This window comes from Malaclemys terrapin, chromosome 4, assembly GCF_027887155.1.
Source record: "Malaclemys terrapin pileata isolate rMalTer1 chromosome 4, rMalTer1.hap1, whole genome shotgun sequence".
NCBI classification, from domain to species: Eukaryota; Metazoa; Chordata; order Testudines; family Emydidae; genus Malaclemys; species Malaclemys terrapin.
In genome coordinates this window covers 21,810,914-21,817,131 of record NC_071508.1, presented here as the reverse complement: position 1 = coordinate 21,817,131, position 6,218 = coordinate 21,810,914, and positions in this window count along the sequence as shown.

The window sequence follows — 6,218 nt, the reverse complement described above, 5'->3', positions numbered from 1 at the left end:
CCATCCAGGTTCCGGGGCCCGCTAACTCCTCCCCCGGAACAGGAACGGCGAGATCGCCTTCGGAACGCACTCAACTGTGCCACCAATGCGCGTGTACGAACACCAGGAGCATGCGCGCTAACAGCAGTGAGGCCTCTGCCCTCAGCCTTTGCCAGGGAAACTAATAGTATCTTGAGGGTGCCCTAGACTGGCAGCCCAGGACCACTCAGTGTGAAGCAGGGGTGGGGACGGCTGCACGCCTCTGATTCCAGGGAGGGGACCCAGGACTGCCAATGACCCTCAGATCCCGAGAGGAGGAGGCAAACTTGCCGAAGACATGCTGCAGAACCCCCACTTTGAGAACCCCTGACCTAGTCTGACCTCCTCTATATCATGAGTTCACAACTTTTTTCTTTCTGAGGCCCCCACAACATGCTATAAAAACTCCTCGGCCCACCTGTGCCACAGAGGTATAAAAATAAAAAAAACGGAATATTATTTTTGTTTTACTTACTTGGTGTGAAACGCGTTGCTGGTGCTGACCCACAGGCTGGGTGGCCCGCTGAGGTGAGTAAAAGGGCGGAGGTAGCGCTCCCTCCCCTGAGTCCCGCCGCCTGGGGCAGATCCCCTTGAAACCTGCTCACGGCTATCCAGGAGGCTGCAGATCTCTAGTTGGGAATCACTGCCCAGAGAATTGCAGTTACTCTTGTACTGAGTCCAATAACTTGTGTTTGGCTAAAGCATGTCTTCCAGAAGGCACCCAGGCCTGATTGGACAACATCAAGAGATGGAAAATCCACCCCGTCCCTTGGCCGTTGGTGCCAATTGTTACCAGATGTGCCCATTACTTTGGGGTATGCTCATTTATTCGGGTTACTCCTCTGGGGAAGGGGGTTCTGTAATCCTGTCAATGTACTGCTTGTGTCACTTGTGTTTACATATGGAGCTCTACTTCTCCCTTCTGCAAGTCCCCTCCCAATGGAGCTATCTGGCAGGACCTAGGGTCCCTAAGGCTGGGTTACTCCCACCCCAGAACCGCATGAACACCCACACTTACATTAACAGAGCAAGTCTGAGTGGACTGGGTCAATCAGCACTGTCAAGCCGACCCCTTATATGTCTCTGGACTCACTGGGCTGGAGGAAGCAGCACTTTCAAGCTCTCTCTCCTTATATGCCCCTGGGCTCCATGGACTGGGTCAAGCAGCACTTTCAAGCTGTTACCCTTATGCGTCCCAAATTCAGCACATCCCTATCCCCACTCCCCCAACACAATTGTACTGGCAGTAACCTACTCGATGACTCCAAAGAGAGACTGCAGAGCTAGAATTGATATGCAAACTAGACACAATCAACTCCGGTTTGAATAAGGACTGGGAATGGCTGAGCCATTACAAACGTTGACTCTATCTCCCCTTGTAAGTACTCTCACACTTCTTATCACACTGTCTGTACTCGGCTAGCTTGATTATCACTTCAAAAGTTTCTTTTCTCTTAATTAATTGGCCTCTCAGAGTTGGTAAGACAACTCCCACCTGTTTATGCTCTCTGTATGTGTGTATATATATCTCCTCATTATATGTTCCATTCTATATGCATCCGAAGAAGTGGGCTGTAGTCCACGAAAGCTTATGCTCTAATAAATTTGTTAGTCTCTAAGGTGCCACAAGTACTCCTGTTCTTCTTTTTGCGGATACAGACTAACACGGCTGTTACTCTGAAACTACTCGATGAGCAAACCCTACAGTATTTTGGGCGCTGCAGGGATCTTTAGAGTAGGTAAAAGAAGCATTGCTGTAGAGTGAATGGGGGAAGCTAAAAACACATACGAGTAAAGTTCAGCAAGAGAGAGAGAAGCAACCAACTTAACCATAGAAGTTATTTATTGAGTAATAGTGATAACTACACAAGGAGAGCTAAACCAACATAATATTCAGGATTAAAGGCTAATACCTAAGGTAGACAGGAAAACAGAGAGAAAGAGAGAGAGAGAGAGAGAGAGAGAGAGAGAGAGAGAAGGGGGTCTCACCGCTCCCTGAAGTTTGAACTGGTCGGGGTTCCCAGATGATGGCGGTAGCTGAGGGTCCTGAGGGCAAGAGGCAGGCAGAGTCCCCAGCACGATCAGTGAGGAGATGGAGTTCCAGTGGAACTGATGCATAGTTTGGATCTAAGCATCAGAACCCTGACTAGAGGGTGAGTAGGGATTTTTGTAGAGAAAATACAATGGTTCAAGGGAGAACACTAGATTTGTTTATAGGTAAGCTGATGACTCAAGGGTTTTCTTTATGTAAGCGGGGGAATGGTCCCGCTATTGGGGGGAACTTTCCTGGCTTCTGCACTACCCCGGTGAAGTGGGCTAGCGAAAGGATCCGAGTCCTCGCTCCCACTTCCTTTACCCAGAGGCCTCCCTGCCCTTGAGGACTCCCCTTCCACTCTTCTGTCTGGCAGTGTCCTTGTAAACCCCGACAAGGCTGGGCCCAGGATTCCTGGGGGGCTCGACCCCCAACCCTGCTGTGGTCACCCAGGACAGGGACTAGGGTGTCCCCACTCCGGGGTACTCTCTCTGCACTGGGCACCTCCCTGACCCACTGATCATTTCATACAATTTAAAGCAAATACAAGTTGTTTAATTAACAATTAATTTTAAAAAAGAATAAGGAAAAATGGGAAAGGTTAAAGGAAAACACATCACCCCGCTCTGTGGCAGGGAACATTACAAACAGTGTCTCTGGAATGTCAGGACAGGTCACCGTTTGTTCCTTGTAGGTCCCAGGCTCCTTCTCGGGCCCTGGCTGTGCTGCAGAGACGCTGCGGGTCGGACACTTGCTCTGGCGGTGGCCACACGCTCTCAGGCTCTAGGTGGCAGGACCCTTTTTCCCAGCGTCGCCCCCGCCCGGTCGGGGTTATGATCCCCCCTCCGAGTCTGGCCTGCAAGGCCTCTTGGCTGAGGCATCTCCCTGTGCTGGGCCCACTGCCCAGGGTCCCCCTCACTCTCCCCAGCTGCTCACCGCACCCAGCTCTGGACAGCTCCAGCCCCGGCTCCAGCTCCACTCGGCCTCAGCCCGGCTGCTGCTGCTGCTCGGCCTTCAGCTCCCTGGGCTTCTTGTCTGGCCCCTCTGGCTCCGGTTGCTGCAGCTCTGCCCCCAGGGCAGCTCTGCTCTCTCTGGGCTGTGCTCTGGCTTTGGGGCTGCAGCTCTGCTCCCAGCAGCTCAGCTCGGGTCCCTGCTCTCTCCTTAGCTCGGCCCCACCCTGTCTGACCCAGGCAATTCCAGCTCACCCGGAGGACGGGACCCCCGCTGACCTCCTGACTCCCTGATTAGCTGCCCGCCCTGTCAATCAGGTTGATCTGGAGCATTGGCCTCTCCCCATTGTTCCTGGGGACTGTCAGTCTCAGGCTCCTGATTTGCCATCGACCCCTCCCCTTTTAGTGCTAGGAGCAGCCAACCAAAACACCCCACTGAATGTAGGGGGCAACAGTACCCTTACATTTAGACTAGACAATAGGAGCTGATCACTCTTGGCTATGGGTGGTGTTTTCTTCCAGGGAGCTCACAATACAATTAGGCTGCTTCAGTATTTGGATATCAATTAAGGATTCATTACTAGAATTGGTCTGATAACTGCTGAGCTGGGTGTGTGTGCAGGCGTAGGTTCATTAGCATCTGGAGCAGAGATTCCCAGGATGCAGTGCTTCCCTGCTTTTTCTGGTCCCAGAATTCAGTGTGGTTCCCTGTTCTCCATTCTGGATGTAAATTGACATGTCTTCCTGTCCCATCTTTCATGCAGATGAGGCTAGAGGAGTTGTCTCTGCTCTCCATTCTGTATGCTAATGGAGATGTCTTAATCTTGTCACCCTTGTCAGGAAGGGTCTAGGTGTGTCTCCCAACGCCCTTCACTGCTCTCTGCAAGTTTTCTTCTTCTGATGGGTTTTGGTTTAAGCAGAGGCGGGGGGGGGGGGGGGTGTCTTTCATGAGTCAGGCTGGATACTGCACCCTGGTTCCCCAGGAACACAGAGGTGTCTGGTATCACCAGGGGGTCCTCTCCTTTCTCCTCCCACTGCCCACACACAGCCAGCACCAACTTCTCCCTGTCCCAGTACGGCTTCATTATGTTAACGTGATACACCCGGTGGCTGTGAGTCCGGTTGGACAGTTCCACCACATAGTTCACCTCGTTTACCTGTCTGATGACCATGAAGGGGCTGTCCCAGGCCGCTTGCAGCTTGTTCTTCCTCACGGGGATGAGGAGCATCACCTGGTCCCCGGTAGCATATGAGCGGGCATGTGCTGAGCGGTTGTACCAGACCTTCTGCTTCTTCTGGGCCCTTGCTAGGTTCCAAGCCCATGAGCTCCACGAGCTTTTCCTGGAAAGTCAGTACATACTCTACCACTGATTCCCCATCGGGAGAGGCCTTTCCCTCCCACTCGGCCCTCATCAAGTCCAGGGGCCCCCTCACCCTCCTTCCGTACAGCAACTCGAACGGGGAGAACCCTGTGGATTCCTGGGGCATTTCCCTATATGTGAACAGCAGGTGGGGTAAATACTTGTCCCAGTCCTGCGGGTGCTGGTCCATAAAGGTTTTCAGCATCTTCTTTAGGGTCCCATTGGACTGAGGGTGGTAGGCTGAGGCCCAGGTGTGTCGGACCCCACACTTCTCCCACAAGCACTGGAGCAGGGTTGACATGAAGTTAGACCCCTGGTCTGTAAGGACCTCCTTGGGGAACCCCACTCTGCTGAAGATGGTCAGCAGCGCGTCTGCCACGGTGTCTGCCTCAATAGAGGACAAGGCCACTGCCTCGGGGTAGCGCGTAGCAAAATCTACCACCACCAGGATTTGCATCTGAAGAAGTGAGGTTCTTACCCACGAAAGCTTATGCTCCCAGTGCTTCTGTTAGTCTCAAAGGTGCCACAGGACCCTCTGTTGCTTACCACCAGGATGTATTTCTTCCCTGACCGGGTCACCCTGCTGAGGGGCCCCACTGTGTCCCCGGCCACCTTCTGGAAAGGCTCCTCTATGATAGGCAAAGGTCTCAGCAGGGCTTTACACTTATCCCGGGCCCTTCCCACCCTCTGGCAGGAGTCACAGGTCCTGCAATACTGTTGGACCGCGTCAAAGACCCCAGGCCAGTAAAAGTTCTGCAGCAGCCTCTGCCTGGTGCGCCTGATGCCCCGAAAGGGGGATATCGTGAGCCAAGAACAACAGTTTGCGGCAGTACCTCTGGGGAACCACCAGCTGCCTCCCGACTTTCCAAGATTCAGTTCGCCCTGAACCAGTCCATTCCCGGTACAGGAATCCCCTCTCCCACAGGAATTGCTCCTGGCGGTCCTCCCCCTGGGACTCTGCACTGTCGTGGCTAGCCAGGGCCCTCAGTTTCTCCAGGGAGGGATCCACCTGCAGCTCCGTTTGGAATTCAGCTGCTGGATCTGAGGATACAGCCCTGGCTGGTGGCGCCTCAGTTTCCCCACCCTGGGACAGAGGCTCCGGCCCAGCCCTGTCGAGCCCTACCCTCGGCGCTTCAGCCCCCCCCTCGGGAGGTCCCGCGCCCCTCCCTGGCTCTGGCTCCAGGTAAGGACCAGGGCGCTATGAGTGCCATCCGGCCAGTTCTCCAAGTCATTACCCATTAGCACCTCGGTAGGCAGGTGGTCATGCACCCCGACCTCTTTGGGTCCCTACTTAGCCCCCCATTTCAGAAGAGCTCTGTTTTTGTGTTTGTGTCTGCAGTCAATGCACGGCTGTCTTCGTCAGCACCTTTAGCCTTCTCAAAGAAGGTAGTTAGGAAGAGGAGAATTTAGCCGACCCCGTTAGCCCCCAAAGCCTTGGAGGAAGCCTGTGGTTCCGAGCGGTCCCATCCCTCATGCTCCTCAGGACACAGTAGTAACACCCCTTCTAAAGGCCCTGTTCTGCAGCCCTTATGTTGGGCAGGGCCGTGCGCCTGCAGCAGGAGACTTTGCTTGGCAGCGCTCCCCAGCATAAGGGTTACAGACCTGGGGCCGCACTACTCGGAAGGTGGAGTCTCATGAGCAACGGGGTGTCCCAGCACTGACTCTCTCCCAGGACCCTGTTTCCTTCCTGGTCCTTTACACTCAGCCCTTCCACCTCCCGCTGACCCCCATTTCAGGTACGATCCCCCAAAGAGCACAAGGGTCAGTTTTTTCTCTGAGCTGACAGCGTCTCCCATCCCACCATCCCCTTCAGCCCTAAAAACAAAGTCACTTGCTTTAAGATTCCAAGGCAAAGTT